Raw genomic sequence first — 22602 nt, forward strand, 5'->3', positions numbered from 1 at the left:
CGTTTACATGCACTCAATAACCCTTTTAAAACCCGAATATTGGCAATAACCCGAATTTGCACGGCCATGTAAACACCAATAATAACCCGAATTTGCTCATATTCCGGTTTTTAAAAACCCGAATATTACCCCTGGGTTACTCCTTTTAAAACCTGAATATTCGGTCATATAAACTCCAAACGGAATATCCCGATCAAACGGAACAGGAATTTGTTTTCTGCGCATGCTCTGTTTTGTTTTCTGCGCGTGCTCTGTTTTGTTTTCTGCGCATGCTCTGTTCGCAAGGAATCCTGGTCTTTTGAGAAGTTCTTCTAAACATGGACAAACGCAAGACGACGCCACACTTTTGGAGGGAGGAGGAGACTAATTATTTTATAAATTTAATGAGGGATATGAACATTATGGCATTTATAGACGGTAGAAAGTACCGGGATAGCGAAATTTATATGAAGGTGAGCCAAAAATTGCGCGAAGCTGGATTCATACGAACGCCAGACCAGATCAAGCACCGCTGGAAGATGCTGAAAAAGGCGTACTACAGAGCCAAGAAAAACAACGGTACCAGCGGGTCCGACCCATCTACCTTCCCCCAATTTGACATGATGGATGAGATTTTGGGGCAAAGACCCATTACTACTGCCCAAAACAGTGGGGTTGATGTCGGCTTTGAAGACCAACCTGATGAAGGGGTCCAAGGTAAGTTAACTATGAATGTTAATGTAATGTTTTTATTCCTTCGATGTAAACACACTGCAAACACACCGTAAGAGCTTGTGCCCCTTATCAGCCAGGTGCTTTTTGTGTCGGTTAGGCACACTTTAACACTCCCGACACTAGTTTAGTCTTGCAGAAAACGTTTCTACAGCCGTTAAACCGTTGACAGGAGCGCTGATGTTTACAAGTTCTCGGCGAAAACTATATATACTTTGGAGTATAACGGCGCTCACAAACATAGGTCCATACACTACCGTTTACCTCGCCAGGGACTGAATGAAAATGAGCCTTTTGGCTCATTCCGGCATGTTTACAGTTCAATGTTAATTAATATGCACTATCCCTGATAAATGAACAAATAAATAAAATAAATGTCAGTAAGTAGCGTAACAGTGTTCTGACTTTTGCCTAATTTTGCTATTTTGCAGAGGGTGATGTGGACCTTGGAGAGCCAGCCACCCCTGTGTCTGTAGCAAGCAACGTTTCAAGTGATGATGATGTTGTGGATGATAACGAAGGTAAGATATTATCTTTGAAGGTGCTATTTCATTAGTTTATTTTGTTGGTTTATTATTGTTCATTTATGGGTTAACACTAGGGGGCACTAAGTAGTTCAATCATTTAATGGAGGGCAAGGTAATGCAGCCCAGGTGTGTCAAGACAGGTAATGCACTGGGAGGGAAAATGTTTTTTTTACCTGAGGCAGCAGGACAGAGCAGAGAGGCAGCATGTTTGAAGCGTGTTTGTTTGCTGTTAACAATGGAAAATAAATATTCTTAAAATGGATCTTGACTGGAAACTGGATTTTTATCTGCCTGAGTAAGCCGAACCGACCTGGTGCATTTGTGACCCTTTGTAAGTTTTGACTTTTGAACTTTGAAACTTTTGAAGAAACTTCTTTTTTCTATGGTCTATTTTCTCGTCTACAAATGGCCACAACAAGCTTTATACGTAATACCTTGAGCAGATGTGATCTACTTAAGATTGAATTCACTGCTTGCTTACATATAGTGTGTGTGTGCGTAGCGTTAACAACATGACTATTCTGTCCTCGCAGTACGTTTCAGCTTGTACAGCTAGACAGATAGCTAACATTCTGAAGAAAAGGAGAGGCTGAAGAAATTATTTTGTTTGAGGATTTCTTCTCTTTTGGTCCTCAGTTTTATTTCTTGTATTTCTCTCCAGTTCAATCAGTTATTTTTGTAAGACTGCAAACAAATAAACAAAGATAAACATTACTACAAATAATGTCTGTTATATCTGGATGATTTTCACACAAACATATTTCCATAGTAAAATGGAAACAAACATAAGCAGTAATAAAATTAATGTAACTTTTTCTAACGCTATTACTTAACTATTAAACTATTACTATTAAACAGATAAATAAAGCCAGCTAAATCGGCTGTGACGGACGAACTGGCGTCCTCTGGTGGACAAATAAAAACAGTGCGCTGCCACGATAAAACGATAAAGGTGACAAACTACGTTAAGAAATAACAACCAAACTTGAACTGTAAGTAAGAGGGTACACTACAAATCATAGTATACTTAACAATATAACATGTCATTACTTACAGACAAAGATTTACCAAGCTCCGTTTGAGAGACAACTTGTAACTTATTTCATGCTGCGTTTTCCAGCCCCGTTGGCATGGTAACTGTTAACGTCGCCGGAGCTGCACGCGTCTGTCTCAGAAAACGGTCAGACTAGGAACGTTACTAGTTCACCGCAGGGCAGAACAATGACCTTTCCAACTATTCTAACATTAGCCAACTTTAAGATTCATTAATTAAGCTTAATTTTTGTTTTTTTTCCCTGATGCAGAAAATGGAGCAAGTGGACCCTCTAGACGGCCATTCAATGCCACCGCGCCACCTCAGTCGACACAGCCATCAAATACCACTGCGGCTACTCTGGGTAAGATTTCAACATCTTATTAGTATTGCATAACTGGTTATAGCATAGTATTGTAACATTAGGTTCATCCTCTTCCTTATGTAGTTTCTGAAAATACAGTAAAATCTGTTTATTTAGTGGTCACTTGGATATAGTGATAAAAAGCTATATCATGTAGTATAGCTGATGGTGCAAGCTAAGGTTTGTCTTGTCTGCTCTAGGTGGGTCAAGTCGCAGGTCCAGGCCCCGTGGGACTGCTTCACTTTCTCAACACCAAGAATTCATGGAGAGAATGCAGCACACACAGAATCAATGGATTGAGCAGCAGAGGCAGTTGAGCCACGCCAGGGATGAGGCACTCATGTGTCGACTGATTACTGAAACTACCCGCTCAACGGGAATGTTAGTCAGCCAATTAATAACAGGGTTAGGTACCCTATTTCAGCAGCCATCTCAGCCCCAGCCCTATACCCCATACAACAACACGTATGAAAATTATGGGCATCTCCCTCCCCCTCCCCCCCCTCCCCATCGTAACCCAAACACACTTCAGTCTGAAGGTGAAGCTCATGGTGGTGACCAAGGTTTGAGGAGATACTACCAACCCCTGTAATCCATAAAGGCTAGATGACTCATGGCGGAGTCTCCAGCGTCGTTCACTGGCGGCCATCTTGCCACAGGAGAGCTCGCTCACTCAACATTGTGTTTAATGGTGGATGTACTGCTTAAACAACCTTAACTTGCTCAATTCTCAACAGATTTTCAAACAGTTTGGTTTGTTATGAACATCAGAGATGTAGTTATGACACTGCATACTTGTGAATAATTATAAACATTGAAAAACGTACTTTTGTATGAAAATAACAAGAAACAGATAGCTATGACATGGTATTTATATTAAATCAATATTTCTATGGTATTCTTAGTAATATTTACATTATAACATATTTATCCACAAGTATGTGGTGTCATAACTACATCTCTGACGTTCATAACAAACCAAACTGTTTGAAAATCTGTTGAGAATTGAGCAAGTTAAGGTTGTTTAAGCAGTACATGCACCATCAAACACAATGTTATGAGTGAGCGAGTTCTCCTGTGGCAAGATGGCCGCCGTGTGACGACGTCGCTCAGCATTGGCAGCAGCGCGGGGGAGTCATCTAGCCTTTATATATGTCTATGCTGTAATCTCCTCTCCTCTCCGCCTCATAACCCATAAAAATGACCTCCGTTTAGGTTGTTGGGACACGCTGTTTACACGTTGCACGTTTATTGTAAGAACTATATTTTTTATTATAAAACATTTCCTGAGTTAATTGGTAACATATTTTAATGACACTTTTCTTTACATTTGAAAGTAGTTTTTTTTTTTTAAACATTGTTTACATGTTGCACCTGATTACAATTGCAAAAGCAATTTGTTCATACCTTTTGAATATATTTTAAGTTGCTCCATATTTTTACTGCAACTAAAAGTTATTTTTTGTACCTTATTTGTAAAAACCAAACAAAGAAACTTATTTTTTTGTGAAAATATTTTATTTGCAGTACAAACGTTAAATAAAAGTCTCTCATAAGTAGTGAGCGACAATCTTTGTGAAAATGGTTGTCACATAGAGATGTATTTATCATCCATGGCTCATTTACTCGCTTATACATTTAACATCTGTTGCAAGTTAAATGCAACAGATTTCTCCAACTGTTCCAAATTTAGCCTCTACTGTAAAATTTGCACTAGATTTAAATTAAATTAAAAAGAACAATAATCACTAAATAATAAATGTACCATCTTAAACAAAGTAGATGAGAATTAATAAATATAATAGCAAATGTGTTATGGTCGAAAAAGGAGTACAAAGAAAATAGAAAAGCAGATAAACATTGGAAGGCCCTCAAAAAAGCCTACTACAATAACTATTAACAAAAATCAGCAGCTCAGATCCATCTACGTTCCCTTCTCTCTCTCCCCTCATCTCCTCCTGTCCTATAAGCGCCTGCGGAGTGGGACACGTGCAGCAAGGTAATCAGTTAGTGCCCGTCTGATGGCTGTGGCTGCACCAATGGTTGTCATACTGGCCTGTGGCACAGGCTGTGGGAACTGCCTTCCCACAGATTCTGCCTCCTCTGCCCATCTGGGATTGACATGCTCCTTCTCCATCTCACAAAAATTGTGCAGAGCACAACATGTAGCAACCATGTATGGTGTGAAAGTGAAATGAAAATCGCTCCGCTTCAATAAAACACGGAAACGAGACTTAAGTCTACCAAATGCGATCTCAATAGAAGTTCTAGCCGAACTCAAATAAACATTAAATGATTCCTCCTGTGGTGTCAGTCTTGGAGATTGCAGATAGCCCTTCATGAGCCAAGGCATCAGCGGGTAAGCAGGATCTCCTAGCAGAAAGAAATCCACATCCTGCCCCTCGATCTGCACGGCTCTCTAAGATGGGATATTGGAATATGAATATTAAAACCTTATTGGAAATGTTAAGCTTCACCATTAGTGTCCTAAATCTTGTTATAACACCTTGTCATTTCATGACATGCTTAAAAACTCTGGTTTAACAAGATTAATGTAAATTAAGTAACATACCAGTAACATTTAGCAAACAGAAGTTTTCACATGCCGTCTGCATGCACAGCCTACCTTTGGGAGGAGGTGGGCATTACGGAACAGATCAGACTGCTTGAGGACGTTGGCATCATGGGCAGAACCAGGCATTTTGCAGCTCACACTCCAGAAGCTGTGACAAAATGATCAAAGTGTAATACATTCAATGGAGGCAAAGAGTTCTATTATAGCTTACAGTGTAAGAGTTTAGCAGCAATATGATACACCATTTACAGTAATTTACATTTTGGATATGTAATGTGCTCGTATATATGTATGTACATGTATGGATATATGTGTAGGTACGTATGTTAGTACGTAAGTAGATAGGTATGCATGTAAATATGCATATGTTTTTTGTTGTTGTTAGCTATTATTCATTTGTTGTATTCATTTATATTTATATGTAAGAAGGGGGGGCATTCATAAGCCGAGGCTTCAGCCCTGCCCCTTTGGTTGTGACCTAAGTGTACATGCTTGGTGGTGACCAATAAATTTTTTTCATTCATTCATTCATTCATTCATTTACATCAGCTTAAATATCTAAAGCTGGTAATGGTAAAAGGCTTACCGGTATTTGTCATCACAGACTCCCTGGAGGACATAGGAGGGCCATCCCTTCCTATTTATGAAGTCCCTGTAGCCGTCACTGGGAGGCAAACAAGGGATGTGAGTCCCGTCCACACAGCCTATATAAAAAAATAATACAGATTCAGGGTCCAGAAGACATACCTACATACACAGTACACTGCTCATAAAGTATCAAGGCAAAAGATAAATAAAGCAGCAGTAAATATAAATATAAAATATATAAAATATAAATACCTATGATTTGACGAATGTAGTGGGTCCGTTCAAACCTCCCTGCGATGGTACATGCCTCCTCCAAAGTGGGTGCTCTGATAAAGCTTTTGATGACGGAATCGACCATTCCGTGGCAGAATAAGTACACCATTTTCTTCACGGTACTCTTGTGCACTCCGAACTGATTGGCTATGACACGGTACTCTGCACAACTTGCTAGTTTATATAGCACGATTGCAACGCGCATCCCTAGAGGCACCGGTGTGCGAACGGTGACTTCACAGGGCTCCATCACTTTCTCCATCATCTGGCAGAGTTTAGTAAAGGATCCACGCGACATACGGAAATTCTCACGCCAATCTGCGTCGGTGAACTCCATCATTACGACCCGTTCCCACCAGTCCTGACTGCGCACCTTCATCCAAAGTGTCCGGGGTGCTCTGGTGGAAACGGGTAGCGTGGATATGGATGGCAAAGCTCCGGCTCCGTTTGCCATTTCTTCACGTTCTCGCCTTCCATTAATGAAGAAGGTGATGAGGAATTGTGTTAAGTACTGGTGGTGGGTCAGAACCAGCACCAAAGCCAACTTTGATACTATGATCATGTCACACATGTCCTATTGCGTAACAAGTTGGGCATCGGCCTGTAAGACGAGACTAAAGCCGATTGAAACAGTTTATAAACAAGCTCTGAAAGTATTGGATAAAAAACCAAAAACGTACCATCACTGTCAGATATTAAAAAAACATGAGCGCTTAAGCTGGGACAACACTGTTAAACACACCGATGCTATCCTGATTTACAAAATCCTCCATGGCAAAGCACCTCCTCCATTACAAGATTTTGTGAAAAAAAATTCAAACAGATCAACAAGAGCTGGTTCTAGAGGTGACTGTGTAGTTCCTTTTAGAAAGAGTGCCTTTAGCCAAGCCACTTTTTCTGTTCGTGCTTCCCACACCTGGAATTCAATACCAAACACAATACGTGAACTCCCGAATCTGTCCTCTTTTACCAAACATCTTAAAGCTTGGCTATTGGAAGAACAACACTGTTGCCACAACCGTGCCTAAAACATGTATATTTGTTTAATGTCAGCTAATTGCTCTAATTGCTTTCTCTCTTGTAATTGCTCCTCCTGCCTACTATCCATGGAAGCTAACTATTCTACTTGTCGTTACTGTTGTTTTATTGATTTTATTATTTTATGTTGTTGACATTAACCTGCCGAAGGGACTAAAGATGAAAATTAGCCGTTGGCTATAATCTTGCATATTTACATGTATATGTTCATTAATATGTATTGTCCCTGTTATAAATAAAATAAACTCAAAATAAACTCAAAGCGCAAAAGGCGGCGACTTCTACTGGGCTGTTCATTAGACCAGGGGTTCTTAACCTTTCTGACCTTGGGGCCCAATTTTTTCAGTACAGAGTGGCCCAGGGCCCGTTAAATATTAACACTGTATAGCAGGGGTATTCAACTTTAAGAGGTCCATTTAGAGAAAATTTACTCAAGCGAAGGTCCAGAACATCATAATAAATATAATAATAAATATAATATAACTGAAGATATAATAATATAATATATATATATATATATATATATATATATATATATATATACAGATTCAAGTAGCCTCATAGTTGTATCAACATCTGCATCTGACTGTTATATTAAAAAAGTACATATTTGCCCATTAACATGTGTAACTTCAATTACACATATTTTTTTCTCTTAAAAATAAAATAGATTTTATTTTATTTTCCAAATGCTATCTTATTTTATTTCTTTACCAGCAGTTTGAATTTCCCCTTTTCTTTGTTAATTGTCTCAACACATTTTTATAATAAATGAATATAAACACATCTTAACAATTGAACAGTTTTTATTTCTTCCCCTTAATCTTATGCCCCCACTTTCTGTCGTTCAGTGAGAGAACTGAGCTCTAATTTCTCCTGACAGGACTTTAAATCTGGTCTGGATGGTGTCAGAATCTCATGCACATGTGAAGGTGCTCATTGGTGAGCCCGAGCGGCACCGACCTCCCCGGCCGCGGGGACGCGCCGGGATAAATGATCATGCCGCGCTAGCTCGCTCTGGGCGCAGACCCAAGTAATCGATCCCTGATCCTGGCGGATCTAAACGTACTCTGCGCAAAATGAAGGATTTTCTCTATAAATACACACCATTTCTCTTACTATTACACGTACAGCTAGCTGAGGGTCTTCTTCTCCTCATTTGGTCGGGAGTTGCTTTGCAGTCCCGCGGCCCTCGCGGCCCACACGTACAAAACTGATTTTCTTTCACGGCCCACTAGATGGCGCTCGCGGCCCAAGTGTGGGCCGCGGCCCTATGGTTAAGAATCACTGCATTAGACAACGGAATCACAACTCACAACTGACAGCTGTCAAGAAAACAGGCGTAACTAAGCAACCAGAAGAAGAAGCGGAAGTGACGCGAATTGCGTCATGATGCTCTCCGTGCGTCGGTGGTTTGATCGGGATATCCCGAATGATTAATTACCATGTATACAGGGATAACCCTGTTTGCTCACGCATGTAAACGGAATATTCCGAATGTTTCAGTAACCGGAATATTAGCAATAACCCGAATTTTGACTGCATGTAAACGTAGTCACTGTCCCGCGTGCCCCCGGTACTTTAAAGCTATTAAGCCCCGGTTTTTCATGCTTTTATTTCTTCTCGCTTAGATTATTGTAATTCTCTTTTTACCTGTTTAAATCAGACCTCCTTAAATCGTCTCCAAACTGTCCAGAATGCAGCAGCCCGCCTTTTAACAGTTAGTTAAAGTTAATAGTTAATTTAGTAGTAATAAGAGAACACACGTCACTCCAATTTTATCCTCTCTTCACTGGCTTCCCATTAAATTTCGCATCCATTTTAAAATACTGGTGCTAACTTTCAGAGCTTTGCATGACCAAACACCACAATACATCGCTGACCTCCTCCTACCTTATGCGCCAAATCGGGCTCTTAGATCAGCACACCAATCGTTACTGTCTGTCCCTCAAACTCGTTATAAATCCAGAGGTGACCGTGCTTTTCAAGCTGTTGCGCCAAAATTATGGAATGCTCTCCCTTCACAACTGCGTTCTCTGGACTTTTGTGAAGGCTTTATGAAGCAGCTGAAAACGTTTTTATTCAGACAGGCTTTTGGTTAACCGTTTATTGTGTCTCTGCGTTGCTGCTATGTTTTTAATTGTGCGTTGCGACTGTTTTTAACATGCCAGCCCAGTGCTGTTTTCTGTACCTTGTTAATTTTATCTAGGTTTTTATATATATGTATACTATTGGTATCTTTTCTTTTTAATCTCTTTTCATTTGTGTGCCTTTTTTTTTTTTATGTAAAGCACTTTGTGATTTTATATCTGTGAAAGGTGCTATATAAATAAACTTTACTTACTTACTCCCCACCCCACGGTTTTAATAACACTTTAGACACCGCACACTCAACATTTAATAAATACATTTAACAAGGCTACTTAGCGTCTTGGAGGGGGGGGGTCATTGTCAGTATGATACCCTGACCTCCCCCTCCCTATTTTTATTGCAACAGCCACATGCACAGAACACCAGGGGCGGGAGAGGGGCCCACACCATCCGCGTTCAGGGCTCCAGACTAACTTTTTCACAGGTAGCACTGGTGCCACCTAGCTTTTCATTTAGTAGCACCAAAACAAATTAGGTAGCACCATATTTTTCATTGCTAACATTAGTTACATTATTAAGCATTAATTAACTGTTTACAGATTAACAATCATTATGTATAGGAAACACATATAGCCTACAGTTAGGCTAATTAATGTGATGAGTTAGTTAATAAATTAAAAGTTGGATAATATAATTTATATAAATGCTTAGTAATGTTAATGTACTAACTAATGTTAGGCTAATTAAGGTGACTTTATGGTAAAGTGCATTTTTGCAGCAATATCGCTGCAGAACCAAGAAAATGCTACATTTAGTCTGGGCTACCTCACCCATCAGACAATCTAGCAACAAAAATAAATATAACCATTAATATACAGGACTGTCTCAGAAAATTAGAATATTGTGATAAAGTTCTTTATTTTCTGTAATGCAAAAATGTCATACATTCTGGATTCATTAAAAATCAACTGAAATATTGCAAGCCTTTTATTATTTTAATATTGCTGATCATGCTTACAGCTTAAGAAAACTCAAATATCCTATCTCAAAAAATTAGAATATTCTGGGAATCTTTATCTTAAACTATTAGCCATAATCAGCAATATTAAAATAATAAAAGGCTTGCAATATTTCAGTTGATTTGTAATGAATCCAGAATGTATGACATTTTTGTTTTTTTAAATTGCATTACAGAAAATAAAAGAACTTTATCACAATATTCTAATTTTCTGAGACAGTCCTGTAAACTTGCTGGCGTGGTTGTGCTTGAACCACTTCTGAATATCCATGGTTACTTTGTGTTAACGGAGCAGCATAATATCCATCGTTACTTTGTGTTAACGGAGCAGCAGAGAGCAGCGTCTTGCTGCTGCAGGAAACTGCGCGCTGGACGCAAATGAGTGACGGACACTGGCTGATTTATGGCACCGCGTTACACCAACGCAGATCTTACGGCGTAGGATACGCGGGGACGGTGCGTACCCCGCGCGTCGCCGCGTACCCGACGCCGTAGATTTAACGCGGAACCATAAATGAGGCTTAACGCGGGCGCATTTATCAGTTTTCTTTTCGTCTTTTCAGCTGAGCAAACGCATAAACTGCTTATGCACCCTCGTAGAACCGGGCCTGGGCCTGTCCCTCGTATCTTAACCACGGGAACCGTGCCATTGTTGTTGGAAGCTGTACTTTTTTTTCTTCTCCCCACTCTCCCCCGGGTCTTTCGCCAACCTGTCACTCTCTTCATCAGAAGAAGAAGAATCCGATTCTTGTCGTTCCCTCTGCTAACCATTCTCCTCCTCCTCCACCAGCCTCTGGCACATCTTTCTTCTTAAAATAATCGACTATAGACCGCTTCATACTGCGCTTTGTTTACTTTTTTGAGCGCGCTGCGTGTACGCACGTAACGTGCGCAGACCGTACCAGGTGCAGTCAGACAGAGAGAGAGGAGAAATAGGACTCGCAGGAATGAGCCAGAAAGTAAGATTGTATTATCAACCACTCCATTAATGCACTAACACAGCCGAGTGAAAAAAAAATATATATTTTTTTTTTTCCACTAGTCCTCTTGCAAGTAGCACCGGTGCGACCTCATTAAATTTTAACTCGCACCTTAATAAATTAGGTCGCATATGCGACCTAATAGGTCGCACTCTGGAGCCCTGTCCGCGTTCCCTCGTTGGCCTGGGGGGGGTCGCCGTGCAACCTGGGGTGCCTTCTGGCGGTGCTGGACCCCCCCGGGGAGGGGGAAGCGGTGCGTGAATGTGCGTCCTTGTCGGTGAGAATGTGGTATGAAGGGGTCCTGCCATGGAGGATTAGGGCCCCACACACACACACACACACACACACACACACACACACACACACACACACACACACACACACACACACACACACACACACACACACACACACACACACACACACACACACACACACATTTTGGGGGTTAGTTAATCGCGGTAGCTTAGCTCAGATGGTGATTGGATCTCAAGACCTGGGACGGTTGCTGCTCGTGTTTCGGCCGATTCCGTGCCGGTTTCGTGTCTCTTCTGTTTTTTTTTGCCTTTTTGCAGATTTCCAGTGCTCGACGTGCGCCTCCATGTGTGTTCTCGCGTCCTGGATTAGCAGCGGATGTCACCTCCCCACCCCTTCCACAACAAAAAAAAAACAAAAAAAACATTAAATCGCTGGAGAGATGTTCACACGCTTAGTTAGTATTATCCACTCACTGGCATTAAGGAACCTGGCTCTGAGGGGATCTTTAGACACATTGCACAAGGCCAACAATGGGAACTTTCTTAAAGAAGTTGAACTGCTAGTTTAATTTGATCCTTTGTTGAGAGTTCATGAGAAGCATCGACAGTGCAGCAGAGAACATCACATACCTGGGTAAAACGATTCAAAATGAGTTGATAGCCTGTGTCAGTGATAAAATAGTTGACACAATGGTGTCCGAAATCAAAGATTGAAAATACTATGTCATAATATTGGATTGCACCCCAGATGTAAGTCATCAAGAGCAAAAGTCTGTTGTGTCCACAGTGAATCTTGGTGAAAATCCAAACAAAGTTAAAAACTGATTTATTTAAATTCATTTTTAAATGCAGACCAATGACAAAAACTCTGGGAAACATAACCGAAAAGTAAACATTTCAAGAAAAACACAAAAAAAAAAACATTACAAAGAAAAAAAAAGGCTAATGTAAAACAGCATTTAACAGAACTAAACTAATGTCTATCAGGCTGTCTCACCTTTGTGTAAAAAATAACATAATAACAAGGGTCTATGTTTAAAGCAAAGACTTTTGAATTGAATTCTTGTACTTCATTTTCTAAATCTGGTTATAACTGAACAGTTCTTACAGCTGTAAGAATCTGCTGCTTTTAAAAAAAAATATTACAAATCTTAACTAAAATAAATTGGTGCATTTTAACTGAACTCTCAAAATAGATATCATAAATGTTCACAAATGTACACTTTTTATCCAGTGTGAATATGTTGGTGACTCCTTAGATTACTTGATGTGGTAAAAGCTGCTCCACACTGATCACATATGTAAGGCTTTTCTCCAGTGTGAATACGTTGGTGAATTGTTAGAGCACTTTGCCGGGCAAAAGCCGCTCCACACTGATCACATCTGTAAGGCTTTTCTCCAGTATGAATACGTTGGTGACTCGTTAGAGCATTTTGCTGGGTAAAAGCCGCTCCACACTGATCACATCCGTAAGGCTTTTCTCCAGTGTGAACACGTTGGTGTTGCTGTAGTGTATCTTGTCGGGCAAAAGCTGCTCCACACTGATCACATCTGTACGGTTTATCACCAGAGTGAGTTTTCTTATGGATCTTCAGGTTTGATGAAGTGGTGAAGACTTCCTCGCAATCATCACAGCAGTGTCTTTTGGGTCTTCCTTTATGATTCTGTAACAGAGAAGATGACTTACATTATCGTGGATGCATTATCAAAAGCCTTTTCAGTTTCAATCAAGTGCTGCCTCAGGTTCTTTCCTGAGAGACAATTTATGAGGACTAATGTTTAACATATTTTGTTAAAAATATTGACAAAAAATTTGGCTCCAGGCCAGAAAACCCGGTTCCAAGGTAGCACCAGCTCTTGAGGAAAGAACCGCTTACGTAAGCGGGGGCGGAGTTGTTAAGACCAACGGCAAAAGCAAGACGATGACATTTTCAAACAAGAGACGAATTTATACGGATACAGCAGCAGTGGTATATGGAGGAAACAACCTGTCTTTCTGTCTGGCGCCAATGCAATCGCAGTGACGTAACTGACGTTTGCAGTGACGTAATGACGTGGCTCCCCTTGGCACCCCAAACTATGAAAAAGCAAACCGGCTTTCAGCTGGTTTGCAAGTTGAACGAGTTGTGAACCAGCACCGGCCCAGAACCAGCCCTGGAACCGGTTTGGTGGAAAAGGGGTATGTGTGGATGAGAGGTAGTAGCGTCGGTAGCAAAGTCTTTTTTTTACCTGCCATTGTGTATGTTATGTCTATGTAATAATTGCTCGGGGGTCATGTTCTGGGTCTCTGGAAAGATCCTAGAGACAACTTCTGTTGTAATAGACGCTATATAAATAAAATTAAATTGCATTGTTATTTTCTGGCAGGCTTTGGACTGGATGGATGTTATTTTGACTGCAGTTACAGCATTACGCCGCTGTGGAGGCGCTGTATCAACAACAGTGCACCAGAAGAAGAAGAAATCTCGAGAATTAATTTGTTGTATAAAAAAAATAAAAAATTTAAAAAAATAAAAATAAATCAGCGTTCTGGTTTTCCCTGGCTGTTCAAACAGGTAAATATTGTTTCCTTTGCATCCGAGCATGTCTTGTTTATTCGTCTTATATTCGGGCTGATACGGTACTTAAAAAAGCGACCTCGCGAGCAGGAGAAGCAAAAGTGCAGGTGAAACGGTGCAGACAAGTAACGTTACAGGCAGTTAAAAAGTAATAAATCATGTTACCGACGAGATGCGGCAATTTTGTCAGGGCTGAAAGTAGTGCACAAATATGCATGAAAGGTGATAGCGAGAGTCAGAGTGCAGGACGAGTTGGCGAGGTGAGGGTAACGTTAGTCAGTTTCCAAGTCATTAGGAGCATATCAACGCGAAGCAAACGTGTACGTGATTTAAACATCACTTTTTATTCATCTTCACAGATCTTCTCAAAAACAGAGCCAGTGGGTTTGACAAATGGTTGCTGAACAAATTTACCTGGCTCAGGCTTACTGAGGAAGGTATGGTCTGTTATTTATGCTAAAAGCACTGTGACCCCATGCAGCAGAAACTATCACTATTTATCTCTGTATCAAAATAAACACAAAAATACTTAATGCATGAATTGTTTTGTTTAAGGTGAAGACACCTCTGTACAACAGACTGAAGTTGAGGCACTTGGATGTCTGTTGTGAGGTGTCCATCGATGGACCAGACCAGGACCATGGATGGACGAGACCAGACCAGACCAGGACCATTGATGGACCAGACCAGGAGGCCTTGGACTACAAGGAGCATGAGGATCTACAGATGGAAAAATTACATTTAAAATAATACGGTCACCTAAAAAGTAACTCGTTCTAGAAAACCATTTTCACTCATTTCAGTGAAATTTTCTCTTGTTCCATTGGCAGATTTTTTTTACTTTTTTTTTTGTAAGATTGAGTTATTTTATTTGTATTTATATTTTTATGTTAATAAAATAATGACAATTGTCATATTTTTAACATATAAATTTCATATAATTTACATTCTTTGTAAATTGATTTCTTGGGAAAAATAAGATTAAATAAGATTCTTCTTCTTTCTGCTCCCTTTCATTCAGAATTTAGGAACGTTTATGTTTATATTACATTGTTTTATTTTATCAATTAATGAAATAAAGAATAAATAAATAAATACATTTTTAATCTTATTAGACATCCCAAAATACAAAATATCTTGTAAAAAGTGTTTGCTTGAGCCAGTTGAAGGCATGGTATACGGCAGGGGTTCTTAACCTTTCTGACCTTGGGGCCCAATTTTTTCAGTACAGAGTGGCCCGGGGCCCATTAAATATTAACACTGTATAGCAGGGGTATTCAACTTTAAGGAGGTCCATTTAGAGAAAATTTACTCAAGCGAAGGTCCAGAACATCATTATATATATATATATATATATATATATATATATATATATATATATATATATATATATATATATATATATATATATATATATATATATTCAAGTAGCCTCCTAGTTGTATCAACATCTGCATCTGACTGTTATATTAAAAAAAGTACATATTTGCCAATTAACATGTTTAACTTGAATTAAACATTTTTTTTCTCTTAAAAATAAAATAGATTTTATTTTATTTTTCAAATGCTATCTTATTTTATTTCTCTACCAGCAGTTTGAATTTCCCCTTTTCTTTGTTAATTGTTTCAACACATTTTTATACTAAATTAATAGCAACACATCTTAACAATTTAACAGTTTTGCAGTTTTTCTTTCTTCCCCTCTTATAATCGTATGCCCCCACTTTCTGTCGTTCAGTGAGAGAACTGAGCTCTAATTTCTCCTGTCAGGACTTTAAATCTGGGCTGGATGGTGTCAGGTTCTCATATGCATGTGGAGGTGCTCATTGTTGAGCCTGAAACAATATTTAGTTTTAATTATGTTCACTGTGGAGAAAGCTGCTTCACAGCTGTATCTGGACCCAAACATGGGCAGGATGTTTTAAGATGGTCAGTTTATTTTTCTGTGACTTCAGTTCATACTTGAGTGGATATGCTTGATGAAAAACTGCACTTTGAACGCCACGGTCTCTGAACGTATAAGACACTGGTTTTGTCCCAGTGGGAAGACTGAACCAGGATGAATCTGTCCATTCCGGGTTGCATATTTAAAAATAGAGTGAGGACAAAACTTAGTTTGATTTTACTTTAAGTTATTTAAATTAATAAGTTGTCAGGACTCAGCGTATCGGGTTTCATCCGAGCCTGATCAGCTGGACGGGCAGAGCCAGCACCGCAGCTCTCTGGTCGCGCTGCAACAGTCACTTTCCGATGCTTTTTCGAAAGCCCGAACAGTCCAGTCCAGCAGACACGACAGCCCACGCATCTACATCTACCATCCTTCAGCAGTAACGACGGAGCCGCCCGAGCGGCAGCCTTAGCCGACCTCCCCGGCCGTGGGGACGTGTCGGGATAAATGATCACGCCGCGCTCGCTCGCTCCGGGCGCAGACCCAATTAATCGATCCCTGATCCTGGCGGATCTAAACCTACTCTGTGCAAAATGAAGGATTTTCTCTGTAAATACACACCATTTCTCTTACTATTACATGTACAGCTAGCTGAGTGTCTTCTTCTCCTCATTTGGTCGGGAGTTGCTATGCAGTCCCGCAGCCCTCGCGGCCCACATGTACAAAACTGAATTTTTTTTTGCGGCCCACTAGGTGGCGCTCGCGGCCCAAGTGTGGGCCGCGGCCCTATGGTTAAGAATCACTGGTATACGGTATGCACATGACCAGGATGGTGCCACCTCTGCCTCAATTTGAGCCAGGAAAAACCCTGGTTTCAAACCATGTGGTAAGGCCTTCCAGAAGAAGAAAAGTCAAGCCAACTTCATTTATGAAGCACTTTATAAAACAGCAAGCACTGACCAAAGTGCTGAACATAAAATAAACTTCACACCACTAAAAGACACAAATTCTAAAACATTAAAAAAAGTTTAAAAAACAGTTGTTGTCAAGGAGTTGCTGAATTCAGGCAGTGGTATGTTTATGCATAGATGCATTGCTTTCATGGTGTTTTCCACTGTGCAAACTAAAAAAAAAAATTAAAGCTGCAAGCAGCGATGAACGGGCCCTCGCACTCATGGCCACCGCCCCCCAGAAGCATATCAGAAATGACACAACCCACGACTTTCTATGTCAAACCATTCAAAAGTTATGCCAGAAAATAGGGACTATCAAATATTGATCAGAAGAAGGGGCGGGGCTAATTCATGCCAATGAAGGTCAAGTACTCAATACAGAGTCCGATGACACCACCCACGAGTCTTTATGTCAAAACATTCAAAAGTTATGGCAGAGAAAGGTTTTCTAGGGGGCGCTGTTGAGCCATCTTGCCACGCCCATTAATGCAAACCATGAAATTTTATCGCCAGGCCTGGCTTGCGTGCAAAATTTGGTGACTTTTGGGGAACTATCAAATATGGACCAATCATATGAAGGGGGGGGGGCGCACTTTTTGGTGTCAAGCGTCGCCACAGTAACGTTTGAAAGAGAAAAGTAATGTGCGTCGTCGCAGGATGGAGACGCACATTTTGATGTATAACACACCTGGGTGCACGTTACGGTTCGGGCCGTATTAACTGCTGAAGAAATGGCATAAATTGCGCCAAAATTACACGATTAATTGAAAATGGTCGACTTCCTGTTCGGTTTCGGCTAGTGGTGCACCGATTGTTCGGTAACCAAAATTGTTCGGCCGAAAATGGCAAAAAAAACACCTTCGGTGTTTGGTGGAATAAGTGGGGGAAAAAAACCAACAATTAATAACGGCGTTGTAATATAAAGAAATAGACTGGCCGCTCCCGTACTGGTTGCGCACCACAAACATAAATCGTTGGCCAACCAAATAGTAACCACATAAGAATTTTACCTAAAGTAATAGACTGGCCGCTCCCGTAACTGTTGCGCACCACAAACATAAATCGTTGGCCAACCAAAAGTAACCACATAAGAATTTTACCTAACATTCACCAGGAGGTGGAACCAAAACAACATAATGCTGGGAAATTAAAAAATGTTCAGTTTTTTATGTTCAATAAATATTTTCTACCTTGTAATTTTGTAAAAGATTTTTTTCTTTGAAAAGCATGCCCAAATCAAATTTATTGGATTTATGCAATGGTGAAAAAATTGGCAAAATAAATGAAAAACTGCGAAGAACTATGTTCTGTATTGTTCGGTATTCGGCCAAGTGTTTATTATTATTTTCGGTTTCGGCCACAAATTTTCATTTCGGTGCATCACTAGTTGTGACATGATACAGGTGTGTACCGATTTTCATGCATGTACGCAGGGGTGGACTGGCCATCGGGCATACCGGGCATTTGCCCGGTGGGCCGATGGTGATTTTGGGCCGGGCCGGCCCAAAGAAAAAAAAAAAAAAAAAAAAAAAAATTTTTTTTTTTTTTTTTTTTTTTTTTGCCCGGCCCGGCCCAAAATCACCATCGGCCGGCCCAAAATCGGGCCGGCCGATTTATTTTTTTTTTTGGCCCGGGCAGGCCCATCGGCCCATTTGATTTTGTTTTTTACCTGACAACAACTGGTACCACTGGCCGATTGGTTATGGGCTGAAGTCAGGGCCGCCCCAAGGGGCCTCGCGCCCCAAGGGGCCTCGCGCCCCAAGGGGCCTCGCGCCCCAAGGGGCCTCGCGCCCCAAGGGGCCTCGCGCTATGGGCGTTTTTTTTTTCGTTTTTTTTTCGTTTTTTCCCTTATAAATATCAACAGTCACGTTCCATTACAGACCTAAATGTGTACTAGTCTGTGCATATCAATAAATATATGTGCAATGATGCGCGTGTCTGTTGTTCAGTACAACTGCGTCAGACCAAGCGCAGACACAAGCTGCTCTGATCCAGACGGGTGGAGTCCATCAGGGGATGAAAAAAGAAAAAAAATTAAAGAAAATGGAAGAGTTTAATGCCTCTCTGAAAGGCTCGTTTGATAAATTTGTTACAAAAATCACCGATCCAACCGGGTCTCAAGCAGCCGTGGGGCCCCGCGTCGAGGCAAGCCAAATGATGATGAGGCAGGGGAAGGTATCCAGTATTTTGCTAATTGGAGAGTTAAAATTGCGCATATAGACACCCGATCCGACCCGAAAAACCCAAAAAATTTCGCGCGCGCGCGCTCGCTACGCTCACGCGCGAGGGCCCCCCTGGCCATTCCGCACAGGGCTTCGCAAGTCTCCCAGGCAGCTCTGGCTGGAGTAGTCACAACATTAGAGCGCGTGGCTTTTTATTGATATTATTATTTATACTATTTGAAGAATGATGAGTTCATATGCAATATCTTATATATTCTATAAAACTAAATTAGCAACTCCAAATTTTAGTTGCTTTTTTGACAGGGACAGTGGTGTTTGGATTCCTGATTGTCACTAAATTTTAATAATGCTGTGATTAATAGTGGGTGGGTGAAATAATACATTAATCTTTTTGGAGAAATGTTTACCTACTACAGTGATGCCATCGCAGCAAAGACTTTGTGTACATATATTGGAAGAACCCACTGCTTAGGCAATTCATGGTCATTAGTTAGTAAAAACAGAGGCAGGGAAAATCACAGGACTTATCTGTGGTGGTGAAAGAAGTCAGCAGTATGAATTTGAAAGATGTGTGAGCATCCCTTCATGATAAACAGAGGGGGAACGCATTCTGACAGCAGTATTTCACGCTGTCAGAATGCGTTCCCCCTGTTTAAAATGGGTTAATATATCATTGTAGATATCTGAAATGTTCTTTTTGACTAGGAAGAATTGAATTACAGATATCTGCAACACATATCCAGTCTAGCTATTAAATGTTAAAACGGCTTGCCATACAGGTTTGCTGGTCTACTCAGAAACAGTACTAAGTACATCTATAACGGGACTGGGGGGGATGGTGTAGGTTTAGGTTTATTAAACAAGAACATACACACCAACAAGACAGTGTACAAGCGGTGTCACAAGAACGTTTGTTTTCATTCATAGGCTTCATTTTCTTTCCATCAATAGCTGGTGGGCCGGTCTAGGCTCAAAATGCCCGGGCCGATTTTTTGTCCCAGTCCAGCCCTGCATGTACGTCAAACCGTATTGTGGAGCTTGAGGCACAATTTTTTCTAGGGGGCGCTGTTGAGCCATTAGGCCACGCCCATTACAAACCATTAAATATAAAATTTTTCGCCAGGACTGGCTTGCGTGCAAAATTTGGTGACTTTTGGGACATGTTTAGAGGGACAAAAAGGCCATCCTTTCGTCAGAAGAAAGAATAAAGAAAAAATCCTACAGATACAATAGGGCCTTCGCACTGTAAGTGCTCGGCCCCTAATAAAGAAAAAAAATTCCTACAGATACAATAGGGCATTCGCACTGTAAGTGCTCGGGCCCTAATTAGACGAGGATAAAGATTTCATTTTTTTTCTTTGGCATGTCACAATTTGCTCATGCATGTGAACATTCACATTTTTTCTGACACTGGAAATGTATGCTGTGAGTTCTTACCTATCCATTGAGACCAATATTATGCATATTGTCTTTATAATTGTGAGGATATTTTTGATTTAATTTGGATAGGCTTGTTCAGGCGAAATTCGCCTGAACCCTGGCACAAAAGGTGGGTCTTGAGAAATTATTTTAAAATGGCCAAGAAAGAGGACTGTCTGTTATTTACTGGTAACACATTCCACAATTTGGGGGCTACAACAGCAAACTAGCAAATTAGGACTGGGTCATATTATACCTTGGTCAGCTGATCTGAGTGACCTAGAAGAAGATTGTAAATGCAGCAGCTCAGAGAGGTAGGGCAGGGCAAGACCATTTAAACAAATAAAAGGATTTTAAAATGAACTCTAAAATGGACAGGCAGCCAGTGCAGTGAGGATAAAACAGGAGTAATGTGCTCTCTCTTTCGTGTTCTTGTTCAAATCGGTGCAGCAGCATTTTGCACCAGCTGAAGACGACACAGGCCGGACTGACTAACACCAACGTACAAGGCGTTACAATAATCCAGCCGACTGGTGATAACTATCTTTTTTTCATTAAAAAAAAGATGACTTGGTTCAGTTGAACATAAACAACCTTCTCCAAAATCTTTGAGAAAAGGAAACTTGGAAATAGACCTATAATCTGAAAGGACAGTGTGATCAAATCCAGGTTTTTTTTTTTTTTTAAATCAGTGGTTGAACTATTGCATGTTTAAATCCTGAGAACAGTCTGCCATGAATAAGAGCAAGAACTGATGGTCCCAGAATAGAAATTATGTCTTTATTATGTCTTTATTCCTCTGGCTCCCCAGGATCAGTAGGGGAGCCAGGGGGCTTCAGATGACCAATAATCCCATATAAACATGACCGTCACACGTTCAAACTGGTCAAAAAACAGCAGAACAAGGAACAGACACCGAAGGGTAAAAGACAGGTGGCAGAATATGAGCACTAGTATGAGTCACCTTGTCCACAAAAACTTAAGAAACCTTTGATATGCTCCACCCCCTTTAGATTATGTAGATCCACACGGCAAGGCTGTCCCATGTCACCATTATTGTTTGTTTTAGCCATTGAACCTTTAGCTATGGCTGTCCGGCAATCAGCTGAAATTACAGGAATTACAGTTGGCAGAAGGGAACATCGTTTAGCTCTTTTTGCAGACGATATTGTTTTGTTTTTAACAAACCTAGACACCTCACTCGTAGCATTAAACAATATTTTAATTGAATTTTGACTTTTTTCTGGATATAAAATTAACAATTCTAAAAGTGCTTTATTAATGTTGTATAAAGAAGAGAGGGAACACCCACTGATTCAAACCCGATTTGCCAAAGCTCCAGGGGGGTTTACTTACCTGGGAATTAAAATAACTCCAGAGGTTGATAACATTTTGTCTGCCAATTATGACCCGCTTGTTAGAGGGATAGAGGACATGCTCGAAAAATGGAGTCTACTTCCAATTTCTATGATTGGACGAATTAATATCATAAAAATGTCAATATTACCAAAGTTCCTGTATCTCTTTCAATCAATCCCTCTCTCTCTTACAGCCTCTTTTTTTAACAGATTGAGGAAAATGATCACCAACTTCATTTGGAATAATAAGCGTCCTAGATTACGTCTTTCCCTTCTTTACCTGCCATTTGACCGGGGAGGGCTTAGACTCCCCAATATGAGACTTTATTACTGGGCTGCTCAACTGCGGGCTGCCATGTTCTATTTTCTGGACGGAGATGTTCCGACCTGGGTGGAGATGGAGAATAGTTCAACGGAACTTCCACTTTGTTCTTATATCTATTCGGCACAAAGGAAAACCCTGATGAAGCAAACACGCAACCCTTTTCTAAGAAACTCCATATCTATTTGGCATGAAGCCCACACCTTTTTGAATGAAAATATTGTATTATCACGTTTCACTCCTATCTGGGGAAATGATAGTTTTAAACCTGGGAGGCAAGATGCAGGTTTCAAACAGTGGATAGATTTGGGGATAACTAAAATGAAGGATCTTTTTATCAATCATACTTTAATGTCATTTCAACAGCTGGTAGTTAAGTATAACCTTCCCAAGAAACATTTCTTTAAATTCTTACAAATCAGAAGCTTCATACATGCTCAAAGTAAAACTTACGAGGAACCACCAT

The 22602-nt window shown here is 40.4% G+C and overlaps 1 long non-coding RNA gene across 1 annotated transcript; it reads left to right on the forward strand.

Moving 5' to 3' along the window:
• Positions 1-219: 219 nt before the first annotated feature.
• On the forward strand, positions 220-3227 carry LOC133448977 (uncharacterized). The gene is made up of 3 exons (XR_009782991.1): positions 220-1232; positions 2543-2635; positions 2836-3227. It is a non-coding gene; the product is annotated as an uncharacterized LOC133448977 (long non-coding RNA).
• Positions 3228-22602: the final 19375 nt, after the last annotated feature.

This window comes from Cololabis saira, chromosome 8 (assembly GCF_033807715.1).
Source record: "Cololabis saira isolate AMF1-May2022 chromosome 8, fColSai1.1, whole genome shotgun sequence".
Lineage (NCBI taxonomy): Eukaryota > Metazoa > Chordata > Actinopteri > Beloniformes > Belonidae > Cololabis > Cololabis saira.